General features: G+C 36.2%; 1 pseudogene; it reads right to left on the bottom strand.

Annotated features, from left to right (window-relative positions):
- LOC116889885 overlaps positions 1-23,088 on the bottom strand; it is a 52,332-nt pseudogene that overhangs the window by 5,509 nt on the left and 23,735 nt on the right.

The following is a 23,088-nucleotide window of genomic DNA, read 5'->3' as shown; positions in this document are numbered from 1 at the left end:
CATTACTCAGTAATATCTCTCAATATCACTGGACTCATTTCCCCTCTAAAAAGGCACATCCAAAAAGAATGGCTCAACACACCTCAGTAAATAACATAGAAATTACCTAGAGAAAATGGCTAGAAAAAAGTTTTAAAAGCAAGAAGAAACAAGAAACAAGGAAGTGTAGCCATTATAATACATAATAAAATAGATTTCTCACCAAAGGTAATAAAAATAGGCAGTGTACACTTCATATTGATAAGAATATAAACCTTCCAAAAGGTTATCTCAACTCTAAATATCTCTGTCAAAAAAACAAAATGGCATCCACATTTATAATAGTAACATTGTTAAAGCTTCAGTCACCCATTTAACCCTAGACATTAATAGTGAAATTACGAGAGACAGGTCTTCTAGAAAAAAGTTATACAGAAAATAACAAAAATAGCATATTATCAATCAATTGGGATCTTTTACTGAAATACAAAAGCATACATCTTCTTCAAGGTACATCATGGATCCATTTCCAAAATGAAACATATATTCTGTCACAAAAGAAACTTCAACAGCTACAAACAATTGAAATAACATCTTGTAACTTATCACACCACTAGGGATTAAAAGTTGGACTTTAATAAGAATGGAAATACCAGTATATGCAGTCATGGAATTTGAACAAGTCTCTACAAAATGATTTCTGGGTCAGGGAAGAAAGAAGGACAGAAATAAAGACTTTCTAGAAGTCAATTAAAATGATAGTACAATACACTCAAATTTAGGGGAAACAAGAAAAGGAGTGCTAAAAACAGAGTTCCTAGCACTAAGTTTCTTCATAAAGAAATTGTAAAGTTCTCATAAAAGCAGTGTAAAAGTAGCCTAGATATTTCTAGGACAAAAGGGTATCACACAGACCAAAGAAGAAGTCAGGAAATAATCAGAATAAGGGCAAAATTAGTGAGGAACAAACAAAAGAAAGAATTAGCATAACAGAGAGCTAGTTCTTAGAGAAAATAAGCAGGATAGATAAAACATTAACCAATATAACCAAAAGACAGAGAGACATTATCCAAATAAACAATATCAGAAATGAAAATGGGGACAGAACAATAGACAATGAGGAAATTCAAAAAAACCCATGAATTGGAAAAAATGTAAACAAAATCGCATGACTTTCAAGACAGATACCACTTACCAAAGTTAAATCCAGATCAGGTAAATTATTTAAAAATACCATAATCCAAAAATAGAACCAGTTAGCAAAGATCTCTCAACCTAAAAGCTCGAGGGTCAAATGGTTTGATTGTGGACTTCCACCAGATATTAAAAGAAGAGCTAATACCAATACTACTCAAAATTTCCATAAAACAGAAACAAAGGGGACACTGAGAAACTCATTTAATGAAGCTGCATACAACCTGATAGCTCAACCACACAAAAGCTTAACAAAGAAAAAAGAAGTTCAAAGTGATTTCTCTCTTAAACAATAATGCAAAATCACTCAATAAAATATGTTAACCAATTACATTAACATATAAAAAATCTATACCACCCAACATGATCCAGTAGGTTTCATTCTTGAAATGAAGGGATGGTTCAATGCATGAAAATATTTCATATAAACAAGGGGTTGGGGATTTAGCTCTGTGGTAGAGCGCTTGCCTAGCAAGTGCAAGGCCCTGGGTTCGGTCCTCAGCTCTGAAAAAAAAAAAAGAGAGAAGAAAAGAAAAGAGAAGAAAAGAAAAGAAAAGAATATATCATATAAACAAAGCTAGATAAATAAAACTGAAAAAAATCACATGCTCATCACATTAGATGCTGAAAAAACCTTTGACAAATACCAATACTCTTTCAAATTAAAACAAAAAGAGAGAGCAGGAATATAATGCACATATCTAAACATAGACAAAAGAATGTACAGCAAGCCAATAGACAACATCAAATTAAATGAGGAAAAATTTCTACCAATTCCACTGAAATTACAAACATGACAAAGCTGCCCACTCTCTATTTATGAAATATAGTATATAAATCTTGAGCAAGAGCATTAAGACTACTAAAGGAGTTCAAGTTGATACAAATTTTTAGAACATAAGTTAACATACTGCTGTTTGCAGAGTATTCACAACCACAAATATTCTATCAGAGAAGTTCTAGAGCTGATAAACACATTCAGTCATGTGGCTAAATACAAACTTAATTCAAGGAAGTCAGAAACCCTACTCTATATTAATGATAAAAGGGCCATAAAAGAAATTAGAGAAAAAAATCACCCTTTAAAATAACCAGCGATAATGTAAATTATCTTGTTGTAACTCTAACAAAACATGGGAAAGATCTGCATGACAAAAACTTCAAGACCCTGAAGAAGTAAATTGAAGAAGATATCAGAAGATGAAAAGATCCCCCATACTCATTGATAGATAGGGTTAACATAGTGAATATGTCCACTTTACCAAAAGTGATCTAAAGTTCCAAAGCAATCCCGTTAAAATACTAACACATACCTTAGAGATCTTGAAAGAGCAATTTTCAGTTACGTGTGGAAAAACAAACCAAAACTAAATCCCCCCAAAAAGAAAGAAATTGAGAGAGAGAGAGAGAGAGAGAGAGAGAGAGAGAGAGAGAGAGGTAAGGAAGGAAGGAAGGAAGAAAGAAAGAAGGAAAGAAAGAAAGAAAATAACAAAAAGTATGTAGGTTGATGTCATTATGAAGGTGAAGGCAGACAAGATATAATTAGGTCTGTCATTACACAAGAAGGAAGGGAGGTGGGAACAGAGGTTTTAGAAGGGATATGAGAGAGAGAGAGAGAGAGAGAGAGAGAGAGAGAGAGAGAGAGAGAGAGAGAGAGAGAGAGAGAGAAGGAACTGGGAGAACATGGCAGCAGATATTAACATTCTTCTCTGTGATTAGTTATAGGTTGTTATGACTAGTTTTAAGGTATGAGTGTGTACAGGATTTTGTGCTGTTAAATCGGCAAATTATATCTTATTGATTGGACCAGAGGTCATGGTCCAATTATTGTGTGATGTGGACTTTTATATGGTAAGTTAATTGAGTTCAAAAGAGTGTGTGATGCAAGGATGTACCAGACCCAACACAGAATTAGGCTGCATATGACTGGCATGGTTAATGACCTGCCAAAGAAACTGAGTGAATGTCTCGTTGACTGCCCAGGTGAGAGGGAGGCCAGGAGAGAAAGCACCAAGTGGGAGAATGGGCACCAGTCATGCCTTTTAATTTTTGCTTCAACAAGTGAATAAAACACTGGAAAAGCAAAATCATATCAAACATTAAAAAATTTGTGGGAGAATCATTTCTGATTTCATGCAGAACTTAAGGGGAATAGTAAAGAATCTATTATTAGTATAGAAAAAGACAAATTGATCAAAATACTCAAATCAAAATCAGAATTGAACCCAAAACTCTCTGGACACTTGATATCTGATAAAGAAGTCAAAACCAAACGTTGGATAAAAGAAAGAATCTTCAAGAAATGGTGCTGGTCTCCTCAAACTAATAGAAGAAAAACTAGGGAAGCATCTGGAACACATGGGCACTGGAAAAAATTTCCTGAACAAATGCAATGGCTTATGCCTCTAAGATCAAGAATCACAAATGGGATCCATGCAAAACTACAAAGCTTCTGTAAGGCAAAGGACACTGTGGTTAGGACAAAACGGCAACCAACAGATTGGGAAAAGATCTTTACCAATCCTACAACAGATAGAGGGCTTATATCCAAAATATACAAAGAACTCAAGAAGTTAGACCGCAGGGAGACAAATAACCCTATTAAAAAATGGGGTTCAGAGCTAAACAAAGAATTCACAGCTGAGGAATGCCAAATGGCTGAGAAACACCTAAAGAAATGTTCAACATCTTTAGTCATAAGGGAAATGCAAATCAAAACAACCCTGAGATTTCACCTCACACCAGTGAGAATGGCTAAGATCAAAAACTCAGGTGACAGCAGATGCTGGCGAGGATGCGGAGAAAGAGGAACACTCCTCCATTGTTGGTGGGGTTGCAGACTGGTACAACCATTCTGGAAATCAGTCTGGAGGTTCCTCAGAAAAGTGGATATTGAACTGCCTGAGGATCCAGCTCTACCTCCTTTGGGCATATACCCAAAAGATGCCCCAACATATAAAAAAGACACGTTGCTCCACTATGTTCATCGTGACCTTATTTATAATAGCAGAAGCTGAAAGAACCCAGATGCCCTTCAACAGAGGAATGGATGCAGAAAATGTGGTACATCTACACAATGGAATATTACTCAGCTATCAAAAACAATGACTTTATGAAATTCGTAGGCAAATGGTTGGAACTGGAAAATATCATCCTGAGTGAGCTAACCCAATCACAGAAAGACATACATGGTATGCACTCATTGATAAGTGGCTATTAGCCCAAATGCTTGAATTACCCCAGATGCCTAGAACAAATGAAACTCAAGACAGATGATCAAAATGTGAATGCTTCACTCCTTCTTTAAAAGGGGAACAAGAATACCCTTGGCAGGGAATAGAGAGGCAAAGATTAAAACAGAGACTGAAGGGAACACCCATTCAGAGCCTGCCCACATGTGGCCCATACACAGCCACCCAATTAGACAAGATGGATGAAGCAAAGAAGTGCAGACCGACAGGAGCGGATGCAGGTCGATCCTGGAGAGACACAGCCAGAATACAGCAAATACAGAGGCTAATGCCAGTGGCAGCAAACCACTGAACTGAGAACGGGACCCCGCTGAAGGAATCAGAGGAAGAACTGAAGAGCTTGAAGGCCTGAGACCTACATGTACAACAATGCCAAGCAACCAGAGCTTCCAGGGACTAAGCCACTACCAAAAGACTATACATGGACTGACCCTGACCTGACCTCTTAGGCAAATGAATATCCTAGTAAGAGCACCAGTGGAAAGGAAGCCCTGGGTCCCTAAGACTGAACCCCAGTGAACTAGACTGTCGGGGGAGGGCGGCAATGGGGGGAGGGTGGAGGGAACACCCATAAGGAAGGGGGGAGGGGAAGGGATGTTTGCCCGGAAACCGAAAGGAATAACACTCGGAAATGTATATAAGAAATATTCAAGTTAATAAAAAAAAAAAAAAAAGAAATGGTGCTGGTCTAACTGAATGCCTGCATGTACAATAATGCACATAGACCCATATTTATCACCTTACACAAAACTCAAGTCCAATTTGATCAGGGACCTAAACATTCTGTCTGCAAGAAATTCAGGGAACATAATGGAGAAGACACAGAGAGATGACCCATAACAACCGATCGAACTTGAGACCCATCTCATCTGGCAAGCACTAATCCCTAACACTATTAATGGTATACTCATATGCTTGTAGACAGGATTCTAAATTGTCTCTGAGAAAATCAGTCTCCAGGAGTGCCAACCTAACTGAGAGAAGAGGTAAGACCAAGTTTTTTTTGCTCCAACCCCCTGGTGGCCTCTCGACACAGTAAGACAGAAGTCATCTGGGACAGGACACTTTCAGTTTCTCACTCTGTCACGAACTAAACTAAATGAGTTGCATAGCTCCCTGCATCCAAATCCCATTTAGGAGAGAAGTGAAATCCCAGAACTGCAGATAATCCTGAGAGGTCAAAGGAGACTGCCATTTCTACCTACTTCTGGTCACATTCCTGGCAAAAGTGGAACCTGCATAGTGGCCTCTGGATACAGGAATATAGGAGCTGCAGGAAACTGATGGTTTCTGCCTGTGCCAGGAACTGCACTGAACCAGTCCCAAAGATCTCTGCACCCAAATTCCATAGGGGAGGGAGCTAGACCCCCAGAAGTATAAAAAGTCCTGGGAACTCAGAGGACATAGCTACTTCCTTCCCACATTCCTTACCCAAGAGGAAACTGCATAGTGCCATCTCTGATCTCTGGACATAGGGACATAGGAGGAGTCAGTTTCAGGACCTTTGGGTTTTTGCCTACCCCTAGAGCTGAAAGCCAGTTGCCAGGAGCCTATACACTTGAGAACAGAGGTAAGACCAACTCTTCTGCACGAAGAAACTCACCTGGAGACTTCAGGGCACACAAACCAAGGAGAAGCTCTCTGTTCCCAGATCTGGCTAAATGAAAACAAGTCTACAGGAGTCCTGACACACAGGTTTACAAGTGGGTCAAACCACTGTCAGAGACAAGAAGACAAATTAACAGCAGAGACAATCTGATGGCAAGAAGCATGCATAGGAAACTAAGCAACAGAAACCAAGACTACTTGGCATCATCAGAGCCCAGTGCTCCCACCAAAGCATATACTGAATGTACAAACACATGGAAAAAGCAAGATCTTATCTTAAGATGATGATAGAGGACTTTAAGAAAGACATAAATAACTGCTTTGAAGAAATAAAGGACAACAAAAGTAAAAAAGTAGAATCCCTTAAAGAGGAAACAAAAAATTCTTTAAAGAATCACAGGAAAACGTAACCAAACAGGAGGAGGAATAGAACAAAACCATCCAGGATTGTAAAATGGAAATAAAAACAATGGAGAAAGCAGAAGTGAGACAACCTTGGAGACAGAAAACCCAGGGAAGAGATCAGTCATCACAGATGCAAACATCACCAACAGAATACAATATATAGAAGAGAGAATCTGAGGGGTAGAGGATACCATAGAAAACATCTACACAAACATCAAAGATAATGTAAAATGCAAAAAACTCCTAACCCAAAACATCCAGGAAATCCAGGAGACAGCGAGAATACCTAAGAATAATATATAGAAGAGATTGAAGAATCCTAAATTAAAGGGCCAGTAAATATCTTCCACAAAATTATAGAAATAAACTTCCCTCACCGAAAGAAAAAGATGCCCATAAATATATAAGAAGTCTACAGAATTCCAAATAGATTGGACCAGAAAAGAAATTCCTCCTGTTATCTAATAGTCAAAACACCAAATGCACAAAACAAAGAAAGAATATGAAAAGAATTAAGGGAAAAAGATCAAGTAACATATAATGGCAGACCTCTAAGAACCTACACAAGTCTTTTTACCAGAGACTATGGAGGCCAGAAGATCCTGGGGAGATGTCATAAAAACCCTAGGAGAACACAAATGCAAGCCCAGGCTATGATATCCAGCAAAACACTCAATTCACATAGATAAAGAAACCAAGATAGTCCAAGACAAACCAAATTAATACAATACTTTTCTCCAAATACAGCCCTACCTAGGAAAATAGATGGAAAACTACACCACAAGGAGGGAAATGACATCCTTGGAAAAGCAAGAAAGAAATCATCTTGCAACAAACACAAAAGGAGAACGACACACAAACATGATACCATCTCTATGAACAAAAATAACAGGAAACAACGCTCACTATTCTTTAGTATCTGTTAACATCAATTGACTCAATTCCCCAATGAAAGGACCTAGACTATCAGACTGGATATGAAAAGAGGAACTAGTATTTTGTTGCATACAGGAAACATAAGTCAGAGACAAAGACAGACACTACGTCAGAGTAAAAGACTGGAAAACCTCTTTCCAAGCAAATAGTCTGAAGAAACATGTTTTGAGAAGCCATTCTAATTAAAAAATTTGACTTTTAAACAAAAGACATCCAAAAATATAAGGAAAGACACTTCATATTCATCAAAGTAAAAATTCAGAAAGAAACTCTCAACCTAAGTATCTATGCTCCAAATGCAAGGGCACCTACATTCATAAAAGAAACCTTAATAAAGCTCAAATCACACATTACACCTCACGCTATAATAGTAGGAGATGTCAACCCTATCAGCAATGGACAGATCATGGAAACAAAAAGCAAACAGAAATATCCAGAAACAGAAGTTATGAACCAAAGGAACTTAACAGATCTGTATAGAACATTTCATCCTAAAACAAAACACTGTACCTTCTCTAAACACCTCATGGTACCTTCTCAAAAAATTAATCATACAGTTAGTCAAAAACATACCTCAACAGATACAAGAAGATTGAAATTATGCCATGCATCTTATCAGATCATAATGGACTAAGGTTTGTCTTCAATATAAGCAAAAATGACTGAAAGACCACATATACATGGAAGTTGAACAATGCACTACTCAATGAAAATTTGGTCAAGGAAGAACAAAGATAGGTCAGTGGAACAGAATTGAAGACCCAGAAGAGAAACCACACACCTATGGTCACTTGATCTTTGGCAAAGGAACAAAAACCATCCAATGGAAAAAAATAGCTTTTCAACAAATGGCGCTGGTTTACCTGGAGGTCAGCATGTAGAAGAATGCAAATAGATCCATTCTTATTGCTCTGTACAAAGCTTAAGTTCAAGTAGATCAAGGAACTTCACAACAAACCAGATACACGAAAACTAATAGAAGAAAAACTAGGGAAGAGTCTCTAACACATGGCCAATAGAGAACATTTCCTCAAAAAAAAAAAAAAAACCTAATGGTTTATGCCCTAAGATCAAGAATTGACAAATGGGATCTCATAAAACTTCAAAGGACACTGTCATTAGGACAAAACAACAAGCAACAGATTGGGAAAAGATCTTTACAAATCCTACATCTGATATAGGCCCAATATACAAAATGTAAAAAGAACTCAAGAAGTTAGACTCCAGAGAGCCAAATAATCTCATTTAAAAATGGGGTACAGAGATAAACAAAATTCTCAGCTGAGGAATATCGAATGGCTGAGAAACACATAAATGATCAACATCATTAGTCATCAGGGAAATGCAAATCAAAACAACCCTGAGATTCCACTTCACATCAGTCAGAATGGCTAAGATCACTCCTCCATTGGTAGGATCACAAACTGGTGCAACCACTCTGGAAATCAGACTGGAGTTTCCTCAGGAAATTGAGCAATACACTACCTGAGAACCCAGCTATACGTCTCCTGGGCATATACCCAAATGATGCTCCAACATAAAACAAAGACCCTTGCTCCAGCTATGTTCATAGCAGCCTTATTTATAATATCCAGAAACTGGAAAGAACCCAGAGACTTCAGAGACAAATGGATTCAGAAAATGTGGTACATCTACACAATGGAGTATTACTCAGCAATCAAAAACAATGACTTCATGAAATTAATAGACAAATGGAATGGACTAGAAAATATCATCATGAGTGAGTTAACCCAATCACAAAAAACACACATGCACTCACTGATAAGTGGATATTAGCCCAAAAGTTCCAATTACCCAAGATGCAATCCACAGACCACATGAAGCTCAAGAAGAAGGATGACCAAAATGCAGATGCTTACACTCCTTCTTCAAGGGGGGGGGGATAAAAATATCCAGAGAAGGGGATATGGAGGCAAAGGTTAGAGCAGAGACTGAAGGAGCAGCCATTCAGAGCCTGCCCTATATGCATATACTGCCCATATTTATACAGCCACCAAAAGTAGATAAGATTGATGAAACTAAGAAGTGCATCTTACAGAAATCTGATATAGCTGTCTCCTGAGAGGCACAGTGGGGTATGTCAAGTAAAGGGCAAAAGCAGGTTATTGAACTAGAACAGGATCCTGTTGGAGGGGAATTAGAAAAGTATTGAAAGACCGGGCAAAACATTGGGTCCCAACCAAAGGGGAATAAACCACTACAAAACTATGCAGACTTGGCTCAGAAAAAGAGGAACCAATGGAATAAAAAAAGTTGGACTCAATTGTCAAAGGAAGTTTGTTGGGAAGAAGATGAAAGGAAGAAATAGGATTTGTATTGGAAACTGGAAAGGAATTACATTAGAAAAGAAAATTAAAAAAAAATCCAACAAAAAAAGAAATAGAAAATATTTGATTCTGAGAGATTCTACACAGTACCTGCATCAGACAGAGGCTGATAATCACATTGAAACAGTATAATCAATTTGGGGACATTTATGGAAGAATAGCCGGAAGGATTGTAGGACAAAATGTATAGAAATTTTATAAAAAAATAGAAATATGTGACTTGGACACTTGGACCTCACAGAGACAGAAGCACCAAGCAAAGAGGATACAGGACCTGGCCCTAGGTTTCGCAACACACATTTAGCAAATGTGTGGCCTGCCCTACATGTGGGTCTATCAGATTCTCAGCTTGGCATATATGTGTGTTTATATGTACATATACATGTACAAAATTATGTATGTATGCATAATCATATGTTCCTGTGTGTTTATGTGTATGTGTATGTGTTTGTGTGTGTTTGTGTGTGTGTGTGTGTGTGTGTGTGTGTGTATGAGGTCTCAAAAAACATGTTGTGTGACATATGTTCTACTTGGTTGGCCTCCCTTGTCTGGCTTCAGTAGGAAATGATGTGACACACCCACAGAATCTTAATGTGTCAGTGTGGTACCTAGAGGAGTAACAGATACTACTCAGAGGAGAAGGACACAGGGAATGGTAATAAGGATTGTGAGAGGAAGTGAACAGAATAGGGCCATTAAGCAAGATGTAAAATGAAGACAGAATAAATAAATGTAGTAGCTAAAAATATAGTTTCAAGTATATGAAGAATTAATGGTCAGAATATTGTCAGTTAAATTCTTTGTTGTTGTGCAACATTCGTCTGTGTTGTGAGGCACTGATTTCTTGAGGCAACAATACCTGCAATGGCCAAAAATGTAAATCATTCTTATATATTGTTTTAATAGGTAATTCACTGGAACAATAAAATTGATAAACTGAAGTAGAGGATTAGCCATTTGGCTCTCTTTCCTAATGTTCTCTCAAAGATTAACTTTGTTAAAACACTGTGGAAAGGAAGGAAAATCTTTTGAGTGCCTTGTCATTTACCTGTCTCATTGGATATCTCATTCTCTTGGCAAGGAATGCAATCAAAGCAACAGATAATCTTGCCTTGCTGGACGATTTTCCTAAATCCAGGAGAGCAATTTTCACTGCAGACAGACTGAGGGGTCTGAAAAATATTTGATGTGAGGTACGAAATACATGCATATGAATCAGTGCACAAGTAAAGGATTTTTTACAATGCAGATCATTTATTAATTAAATTGCATTTTTAAAACTGTAAGTTTTGGCTGTGTTCCTCCATATTTACATGTACCATGACATACAAGTACATTCTGCTTTATGTTAGGTCCTAAGACTATAAACTCTATAAGATCTATAAAGATTTTTGAAGATCTAGTCAAGAAGGGGTATGTTAGTTGCTGTGAAAATATCAAGGAAGGGCATTTGGGACTCCAGACTACCTCTGTCCCTGAAATTTCTGACTACACAAATAAGGAGATTCATCTTCCATGTGTCTGTCTGTCAGCATTGTATGAATTAATGTTACCATAACAACAAATGATGGGGCATTTCTGAGAAGTGTTTACTACATTAGCTAAGTTTTGAAAACCTTATCAAAATGACTACTATCATTTTTGGCATATGAATTGAAATGGAAATCATGTTCTGCCAGTAGCAGCCCTTACTCTCTTATTCCTGATTTTTGAGGAAATCTTCCTGATTTTCTAAAATCAATGATCCCTGCCATAATGGACTTCATCCTTAATCCTTGATGGTAAACACAAAATCCTTTCCTCACATTAATTTCGTTGCCTACATTTTTATAACCAACAGGTAAGGAAAAAGGGCTTGCACTGGCTTTGCTGATTTGTTTCTCAAATGCCTGAATAAAGCCCAACTGTGCATACCAGTTTTGTTAGAGATTTTATTGTTGTAATAAAACAACACAACAACAGCAACTTATGAATAGAAATTCTGATTTCATCCCCCACTTCTATGACACCATTTAACAACAATAAAATTAAAGACAGTTGTTAAAGTAAGAAAACTGAGAAAATAGTTGAAATGAAGACCATAGAGGATTTCTCCATAGTGGCTTGCTAGTTAATCTTGTCATTTTCAGCTTTCTTTCTTGGAAAACTAAAGATGCTTTGTCACTTCTTTCATTTTAATGTATGTAAATTAACTGAAAATACTCCTATGTAAATGCTGTATCAGTATAACTCCTCACCGGTTTGGCTTCAGGCCAGGTTTGTAAATATTTTCTTGACTGACATTCCTCTTCCTAGATAAGTCTAAATTATGTCATGTTATTAGCTGTTTGGTTACAGTGACTTCTTACACAGTGAATTCATATCCTGGCTTTAAATGACAAAATAATTAGACTATTTAAAAATATCAAAAATCAGATCCACAAGAATGAACGAGCAATCAGTAAACTTCTTTATATTTATAGGTATGGGTGTGTTGATGAGGTCTACATAAACAACCAAGTGCCATTATGTCCAGAATCATACATAATTTACATGTTTTAGAGTCTTTTAAGTAAGAAATATACACACCTCTGTAAATAATATTGGCCACTGAATCATTTGTTCATATACTGATATTCGTTGGCCTTGGGAAGAATTTGGAGAAAATTTACCCACATTCACAAATAGTGAAAGGCCTGTTGGGAAATTCCAAAGGTTGATAATATCATACTCTGGATCTGTCTTCTTTTTCCAGTCAAGGACCACATGGTCACCAACAGAATTTATCACTTGAATATTCTTCAGAAAAGGGTGAAGCTAAAAGATATGTGAAAAACTATAAAAATGTTATATTTGTAGACATGTAATAGAACTACAAATATGAAGTTTTTTCCTCCTATACTGTATGATGTTAATACTATTTAAATTATTTTTCTATAAGGTTGAACAAAGGAGATCGTAGTTGAAAATAAGTATAATTTGGTTTCTTAAATATCAGTTTTTGAGAACAATCTAATCTAAGAAGTACTAAATGATCAAGGAATATAGTGTGAATAAATCTCAACTTCTTTCAATATAGCCATCTCCAATTTTCTGAATTTCTTTCACAGAATTCATGTAGAATGTGAGTTTATCTGGTTTGATGGGAAATCAGAAATAGTTTAAAGAACATATTTAGTGTTGTATGGGAATATTTTACAGGTTTTGTGAGGATGAGCAGAAAAAGCTGGAATTTCCTAATGAGATATTGGCAAGATGCATATCCCAGTTGGTTTTACCAAGAGTTATTCTCTTAAATGAAAACCTCCACATAGACATGGGAGTAAATTTACATTCAAGTACCGAAGCATATATTACCCTTAACAGACCATTAAAAGAAAAATTCGAATCTATGCTAACTAGTTTGGGCTTTTAAAAAGCATCACTTAAGTCACCAATGCTACAACATGGTGAAAGGTATATTACCTGCCAGGGGAAATACGTAATCCTATCTTTGTTTGCCTGTGGTTGAATTTGAAACTTGTTGAGAATCATCTCATGGAGGCTGTGGGCAATGGCATACACAGCATTGTACACATTGTAACTCTCTTCAGACATGACCATATCAAATTTTTTCTTTGGCAACAATTCCAAAGAGGCATTGGGCATACAGTTTTCAAGTATTTTACAATCAGTATCTGAAAATGAGCAGTTGAAAGCTGAACTCCACAGGACATGAAGAAAAGTATCTTCTGGGTACTTGATAGGTGTAGCTTCTTTAATAAACTTTGTGAAACCAAGTATCTCCCCATGATGGGGTGAAAAAGTGAGAATCCCATGGGATAAACTTAACATGTTATATTCTGGGTATTTTGAGCCTAGCAATTTTGAGGTTGTGACCCAAACTTTTCCCAGTATGGACTTTCTGTAGATATTTTCTGTTTCAAAAAATATAAAATTAATGTCTTTATAAATTATGACCACTTTTGCTGATGAATCCACTTTATAGAAAAAAATAATATTTGACAAACGATATATATTTTCCCCTATTGACGATATTGCCCATACAAAAGCTAGGCATATTTTATTCTTGTCCAGCTCCTTTGTTAAATCTGATATAAACTGAGTACCACTATGGTCATCTGTGGTGACCAGTCCCACCCAGGTCCAGTTGAAATAAAGCATCAAAGAGACAATTCCAGACACTAGAGATCCTCCTTTTGGGGCCACCTTGTACAGAGAAGGAAACTGACTTCTGTCATTCAGAATATGATCAAAAGGCCCCAGAGAAAGCTGAAAGAAATATAGTATGTAATACTTTAGTAAAGGAATTGCCATTTTAAGAAAAGAAAAAGAGCTTATGTCATAAACAAAAGATTGAAGTGATAGATATGAAAATGCTCAACACTTCCTAATGATAAACCTCTGTTTCTCAGTATTTTTAGAAAATTAAGGAAAAGACTCAAGATTTTACACTCCCATCTGTGCAGTGCCATATTTGAAAGTAAAAAAGATGGAAGTGTACTTTTCTGACTCTGTGGTTGTCCTTTTACATTAAGCAATCAAAATCTCTCCCTTTTATTTTGTACATAGCTACAATCTGAAAAAAGAGACCTGACAGCCCATTGCTCACATAACTTTCACTCACCTGCGGAAATTTGTAAAGACTCAGCAGTCTCTCAATATTTTCAGATGTTTGCCATGATATTCCTGTAAGTGCTGCAACTAATTTGCTCTGTTCTCTACAGGTGTAATTAGGAATGGAGGTACTCAAGCCTGTGAGCCAGTAGAATATATTCCTCAGAATATTCCTTGTATAATGTGGCAGAGTATAAATCTCAAGTCCCAGAGAGGTGTTTGGTAAAATGTGGGAGTTCGAGTTGATCTCATTGATGACAAATAACATGGCCAAAACAAGTTGGTACTCCTGTACATTGATCCTGCATACAAGTATTATAGCATTTCTATGGGGAACTCAGAATAGTTTTATCTAAAAAATGTAGTGCAATGCCTTATAAAGTTTGAACGTTTATGTTTGGATAGAGCACACACTTTTATGTCTGCAAATTAATTGTTTCCATTCACATGGTGTGCATTTGAAGTTCATGAGATACTTAAGTGGCATACTTATTCATTACAGGCCCAGTAGACATAGCTTTCTCTGATACCAAGATGTGGGGATAAACTTAATTTTTCCCTTGAATGATGTGGAACTCTTTCACTAAGCATTTTATTCTTCTGAGCTTTCACCCTCAAAAATATGAAAAAAACAATTGTTTATTCATTAAGCCCCAGGTTCCTGAGATAGATTATTATGAGAGAGCTCACTTAATATTTTCAATCTATCTGATGTATGTTTGTAACTGTACACTGTGTGTGTCAGGGTACCTATTTCTGGTGTATTTTATATAGATGTCTTGGTGTTGGGAACACATACCAATGCTTGTACATGAAATGCAGATGGTTCTCTGACCAACTTTGTTTTTTAGCTTTGTCATATTACCTGTCTCTGTTATTATCCTTATATGTGCCAAAGGGGTTACTCTGATTTTTTCTGTCTCATCATACCATCTCATTTTAAACATACTTCCAATGTATAAGGTGCTGCTATTCTCAGTTTGCTGTTGGTTCTGTGAATAATAACTCATGTTCCTCACCTATAATGTAACAACTTTATAAGATATGGCATCTCCTCGCTTTTACAACAATGACTTCTAGTGAAGAATATTCCTTATACAATTCAATATTCATTATACTTGGGAAAGTACGTCTATATAAATATGTGGAGGTAAAAAATAATACTTTAAACATAAATTGTTCAAAAGTTATGTGTCACTATTCCTAATTTTTCAGATTGATTCTTGGTTCGATATCCAAATTATAATTCCTATGAACATACTTTAACAGATTCATAAAATTCCATATTGTTTTAATCTTTCTAAAACATCCATTGGCAAATAGATTAATCCACTGAAGTTTATCTGAGAATTAAAAAAGGCCCCAGCATTTCACACTTCAGTATGGTCAAACTGGATCCTCCTCTTTAATCTCCTACAATTTTCACAGTAGTTGTGGAGCTTTTAACCAGGCAGAAATGATTTCTAAAACTATTTGCTTATATCCAAAACAAGTGTAGCTCTTTTAGCTCACAAAAGAAAATTTTTATTTCAACAAATAACTAAATAATCACAGAAGTGGGCAAAGAAGAAGGAGCCAACAATGGGCATTCCCAGAAGAACTGAGAAGTCTACAGCATATATCTGCAATTAACCTTGGAAAATGTTGTTGAAGTTCGGCCAAAAACATAACTCAGATGACTAAGAGAGTATGTCTTAAAAGTAAGAGAGAAGATACATATGATACCCCAGCAATATAGTTTCAAATAGAACAAATGAACTAGAACAAGATCTGTAGACCTGTGTTCACAGGGTGAGAACTCTGAAAGACTCACCCATAGATTTTGGATAATAGGCAATGAATTACTGCTGAAAGCATGAGAAATAGTCATTTGGGGAAAATGAGCATCAAATTACTTTTCCAATTCCAATTATTCAGTCGCAAAACCATATGTAGACATGCCACATTAAATGGGGTCAAAGAGCTGTAAGTATATAAGTGTATTATGCATAAGTATACCAGTAATAACAATACAAAAGGAGGTCATTAGTTTCAGAGGGATAAATTGGAAGTATGAGATAGTGTGGAGACTGACAAAGGAGATTTTGGAACAGGAAGCTTATTGAAAATGATATAATTATATGATAAGAATAATAATGTGTTACAAAAATATAAGTTATTACACAATTGTAGATTATGTAGGATACTAATTCAGAGGCATATTATGTTTTAAATAATAAAATGACACTTTAGCCGATCATGTAAGGTAAAGGACAATGTGAGTACAAAAAATCATGGCATGTTGTTGGATGGCCTATAGATAGCACTTTCTTCCCCGATGCATAACTATTTTTTCAAAGACACCTAGCTCAAATAAGAGAAAAACTACCTTATATTCATATTACAAACTCATAAATATTATAGTTATGGTAGTTTTGTGTACGTAGGTAAAACATCTATTTTAGATCCATTCTAACAATAAAATTTCCTATCCTGGCACTTCCTACCCTCTTCTCACCATTTCCAATATTATATCCATGTTGAATAATATGTCAACAGAATCTGACTCTTGGGAAGTCACATTAAAACAACATGGAGTATAAGATCTTAGTCCAACACCATGATTATTACACTTTTTGGCTTCCAGTTCTGTTGTGTACAGAGTTTTTTCAAGGGCAAGATTTTGTAAAAAAGAAAAAGATCGCAGATTGCGCATACCACAACCTGGCTTATATGAAATATAGAAAGGAAAGTTTTGGTAGTAAAAATAAAGTAGACATGGCACCAGAAAAATCAATTCTCCAATCTCAGGCTTTTTTTCTCACGCTTGGACAATAATTCAACTATATTTTAGTTGGGAAGACAACAAAATCGTCATTTGGTTGAAGAGGATTTAAAGTGCTGATGATATGGATATATCTACGTCTCATGGCCTATGGTTACAATCATATGACCCAGAGCAGAGTTTATGCACATATAGAGAATGAAAGTTATGGCTTGAACATGCTTGGCAACCTTTATACCATCTATAATACATCCTTATTCTTTCATTTTTAGTACAACACTAATCAATACTATTAGGTAAATTGAGAAAATCCACATAGAATGATCGCAGATAAAAATTCTATAAATTTTTATCTAAAAATACCTAATGCTACCTAAATAGATCATAAATTCTCATAAGTATAAACATAAAAATCATATATGAATGCTTAAATCTTTACTATTATTAAATAAAAGACAAAAACAATTCAAAAGTAGCTCTAAAAATGTTACACATCTGTACTGTCAGAATTCAATTTAAAAAGTCAATACAATCAAAATGAAAATACATTACTAGTTTCCAAAGTTAGGAAAATAACAGTTAATAATTTCATATGATGAAATGTCAACACTCTAAGAAGAATAGTGTTAGTTCATATATATGTATGCCCATAAGCAGAAATTGGGAAAATGGAGAAAAGCACTTAAAAAGTCAATTACATTTCCTACAGAAATTGAAATCCAACAATTGAGTTCTTTTAAAAAAAATGCTTACAATTGGTAGTATCTATCTCTGAAGTATAATGTTGTTTGAAGGCAAGTCTCTCTGTATGGAATCGGGGATTATTAAACTGGTAGACAACAAAATGCAAGTTTACTAGGCAGATATTGATATTGATATTTATTTGGCCCATCACAGTTCTTATATTTTGTGAACATTTGTTCTACCTCATTTATGTATTGGATAAAATACAGATCTAAAAGATAATAACTGAGCACAAAGTAGACTGCAGAAATTCTTTCAGAGATAAGGATGCTGGGAACAAAAAAAAAAGGCAAAAACAGAATGTTTGCCTGCAGGAAACACAGATGACAGGATGGATGTGAAGAGGAGAAGACAGCTAGAACTGACCACAATCAGCTCAAAGTCACCTGAATTGCCACCTTAAGCTAGCTTGTAATCACCCTAGATAAGCAGAGACTGAAGGAAAGACCACCCAGAGTCTTCCCCACCTAAGGATCAAACCCATTCAAAGACAACAATCCTACACACTCTTGGTGATGCGAAGAATTGTTTGCAAAAAGGAGCATGTTATAGGTGTCTCCTGAGAGGCTCTGCCAGAGCATGACAAATACAGAGTCAGATGCTCACAGCTAACTATTGAATATGAGGATGCCAATAGAGGAGTCAGAAAAAGGACTGAAGGAGTTGAAGGTTTTTGCAACCCAATAGAAAGAACAATAATACCAACCAACTGGACACCCTAAAGCTCCTAGGGATTAAACCTTCAATCAAAGAGTACACATGAAGTAACCCATGGCTCCAGGCACACCGTTAGTGGAGTATGGCATTGTCGGGCATCAATAGAAGGCGAGGCCCTTAGTCCTCTTTTAGAAGACTAGATTCCCCATTGAAAGTTAATGCTATGGCTGTGAGGTGGGAGTGACTGGGTGGGAGGAAGAGCAGGGAAGAGCAGGGAAGAGCAGATGGGATAGGGTGTTTCTGGATGGGAAACCCAGAATATGGTTAACATTTGAAATGAAAATATATAAAATATCTAGTACAAAATATATAAATAAAACTTTTAAACTTAAAATATTAGAAAGCAAACGTGTCATTATTCTGAGAGTGCAACAATATATCTACAATCTTAACATTTACAATGGAAAAGCAGGTAAGTCTGTGAATTCCAAACCAGACCCACATCATGGGTGACAGACAATCCCTTGATATACAATGACTCTAATCTAAATGAAAATGAAAAAATTGAAAAAGAAAAATCACTTTGAAGATGCATTATTCTTAAAAGTAACTAAATTTGAAGCACTCCACTAAGAGATTCTAGAAGTCAGGGTAAAGAAATGGTAGTTAAAATAACAGGAATACACTATTAAAAAAGACAGCTCTGTAGCTCAGAATAAACTATGAACACTTAGCCCAATATATTTACATCATAGGATTCTTTATTGGGACATGAAAACCATACTCTGGAGAAAGCACCATTGCAATGAAACCCTGGAATATACAAAAGTTCACACATGTTAAGACTGAAATTTTGAAGGTTTTCTCATTCTTTGGAAAACCCTTGCACTTATTGATGGTGTGCAAGTTTCATAGATATGTGAGGATTGTTCAACCTCAAGAATCATGAATCTCCATCATACTAAGAACACTTGCTCAACAATATTTTTAGCAGCTTAACAGATAAAATCAAGGCTCAGAAAAAAATCTAGATCCTCCTCAACCTTATACAATGTTACATGGCAACTTAAAAAATGATATCATGGACTTTGGATCTAGAAAATAAATTATCCTGTGTGAGATTATCCAAACAGAGAATAAGCACATGGCTTGCACTCACTTATATTAGCTGTTAACTAATGATAATTTCACTGCAATCTACAAAATTTGAGCATCTAAGTAACATACACATATTTGAGGAGTAAGCAATGATTTTCAAAATGTAGCAAATAATAATGCTATGTTTTTATAAATAACTTATTGGCAGAACTGAGGGCCTGCTACCTTGAGATACAAAGCCTGTCTCCCAGGAAGTCTGCCCAAATCAGGAACAATGGTGAGACACCTCACCCCAATATTTGCACCAGCTGGGACCCACACACATATCAGCAGATATGGGAAATATCCTGCTTTGTAAGAGTCAAAAGTGCTTCCATTGTGTACTTTCACCTGGAGCCATGGAGATCGCTATATGCTCCCAGAGATTTGTCTGCATTCCAGGGGTCTGCCTTACGAATGAACACAGAAAGGCAGCTCTAAACAGAGACACAGGATAGCCACTCTAATCAGGAATATAAGAAGCCGGCCCTAACCTAATAAAACAATGCCTGACTCCAGGAATTCTGTGCTAACTTGTAACAAACAGCTCTATCTGTCTCCAAAAACCATGCTCTGTCTGGGACACCCAAGTCACTTAACACCAGAGATAACAAGATGGTGAAAGGCAAGCACAAAAATCTAAGCAACATAAGCCAATATTACTGTAATCAGTAGATCCCATTTCTCCTACCACAGCAAGCCCTCCCATATCTGAAACATCGAGATTCTGACCTAAAATCCTATCGTATAAAGATGATACCAGACTTTAAGGAGGATAAAAGGAATTCCCTTTAGATAAATACAGGAAAACAGACAGACACCATCATTTGAAGAAAAAACAAATAACTCCATTTAGGAAATGCAGGAGAATGCAACCAAACAAAAGAAGGAATTGAACAAGATCATTCAAGATCTAAACATTGGAATATGAACAATCAAGAAATCACAAATATAGGTAACACTGGAGTTAGAAACCCTAGAAATGAGAACAGGAACTACATATATGAAAATCGCCAACAAACAACAAGAATTGGGAGAGGTCATCTCAGTTTTGAACACAACATAAGAGATATTAACATATTGTTCAAAGGAAATGGAAAATGGAAAAGATGCCTAACACCAACATCCAGAAAATTATGGTCACAAGGAATAGACAAAATTGTCAGAATAGAATAGGAATAGAAGAGGGTGGAAATAAATATTTCATAGACCCTGAATTCATTTTAAATGTCTTCCTGGAAAAAAAAACTTACCTAATTTAAAGAGATGACCATGAATTTACAAGAAACTTACAGAAAACGAAATGTATTGAACCAAATGAGAAACAACTCCCACCACATAATAATCAAAACACTAAATGTACAGAACAAAGAAAGTATATAAAAGCTGTATGGAAAAATGCCAAGTAACATATAATGCAGACTTATACTGATTATGTCACACTTCTCAACACATACTCTGAAAGTTAACAGATTTTGGACAGATGTTATGCACATATAAGCAACCAGGCTACTATATGCAGTAAAGCTCTCAATCATCATTAATGGAAACACCAAGACATTCCATCGCAAAAAAATTGAAACAATTATCTATTCTACTAATCTAGACATACAGAGGATAAAACAATAGAAGTTTCAATACAAGGCAGAAAACTACACCTAAGGAAAAAAAGTAATTAACAGACACACAAACACACATGTAATACAACTTCCAACAAAAGTAACAGGAACTAACAATCATTGGTCTTTAATGTCTCTCAACATCAAAGTACTCAATTCTTCATTAAAAAGGACACAGGTTAAGATACTGGATATGTACTTAGGTTGCATCATTTGGCTCCCCACAAAAAAAAAAAAAAAAAAAAAAAAAAACCACCTCACTTCAGAATAAAACATACTACCTTAGAGTAAAGTTCTGGGAAAAAGTTTTCCAAGCAAATGTTTCCAAGAAACAACCAAAAGTAGCCATCTGTACTACAGAGAAATAGTGATAAAAGTCACATGTCATTGTTACAGAGAAAGAGTCGTTGGTCACTGGAATAAAGTCAGAGACTAAGAAATAAACCCAAACACTTATGGACAGTTGATCTTTGATGAAGAAATCACAACAATACAATGGAATATATAAGCATCTGTAGCAAATGCTGATTGTCTAACTGGGAGTCTGAATGCAAAATTATGCATATTGTTTGTATTTATCACCCTGCACAAAGCTCAAATCCAAGTGGATGAAAGAGCGCAACATAAAACCATATACTCTGAACATAATAGAAAAGAAAGTGAGAAGTTATTTCAAATATGTTGGCACAGGAAAGCTTTCCTGAACAGAACACCTATGACTTGGTCTCAAAGAAGAACAGCGGATTAAAGGGACCTCTTGAAACTGAAAAGATTATGAAAGGCAAAGGACACTGTCAACAGGACAAATGAGCAACCCACAAAATGGGAAAAGATCTACACTAACTCTACATCTGATAGAGGACAAAAATCCAAAATGCATAAACAACTCAAAAATTTAAAATTTAAAAAACAAAGAAACCCAAATTTTAAGACAGGATACACATCTAAAGGGAGTATTCTTAACAGATGAAACTCAAATGCTCTAGATTCACATAAAGAAATGTTCACAGTCTTTAGTCATCATGGAAATGCAAAGCAAAACAGCCCTGAAATTCTACCTGATACCAACCAGAATGGCTAATATAAAAAAAAACTCTAGTGATAGCACATGTTAGCAAATGGAGAAGGAGGAACGCTCTCCCATTCCTGATAGGATTGCAAACTGGTACAACCACTCTGAAAATCAGTACAGAGGTTCCTAAGAACATTGGAAATAGATATATCTGAAGACAGGAGCCTAACAAATATAGATGCAAATGTATGCAGCCAAACATAGAACTGAGCATGGGGACCACAATGGAGAAATTAGGACAAAGACTGTAAAAGCTAACAAGTTTGCAACAATATTAACGAAGTAGACTTCCCCCCAAAGAACTTAGAGACTAAACCACAGATCAAAGTTTACACACAAGGCCCCATGCCTTTATTTGGATATGTAGCAGAGGATTGCCTTATCAGGCATTACTGGGAGGGGAGATCCTAGATCCTGTGGAGGCTCAATTACCCAGGGTACAGGAATTCTAGGTTGCTGAGTCAGGAGTGGTTGGGCAGGTAGGTGAGCACCCTGATAGGAGGAGGGGGAGGTGGAGGGAAATAGAGGGTTTGTTGAGAGGAAACTGGGAAAGAGCATTTGAAATATAATTGAATAAAATAAATTTCACAAAGCCAGTGGCATGGGTTTCTCATGGTCAGAATCTGGACCCAGAGCAGACCCGGGGTGCTGTCTCTTCATCAACTCTTTTTTTTTTCTTTTTCTTTTTTCTTATTTTCGGAGCTGGGGACCAAACCTAGGGCCTTGTGTTTGCTAGGCATGCGCTCTACCACTGAGCTAAATCCCCAGCCCCTCTTCA

Source organism: Rattus rattus, chromosome 1, assembly GCF_011064425.1.
Source record: "Rattus rattus isolate New Zealand chromosome 1, Rrattus_CSIRO_v1, whole genome shotgun sequence".
NCBI lineage: Eukaryota > Metazoa > Chordata > Mammalia > Rodentia > Muridae > Rattus > Rattus rattus.
This window is presented reverse-complemented; position numbering and strand designations above follow the sequence as displayed.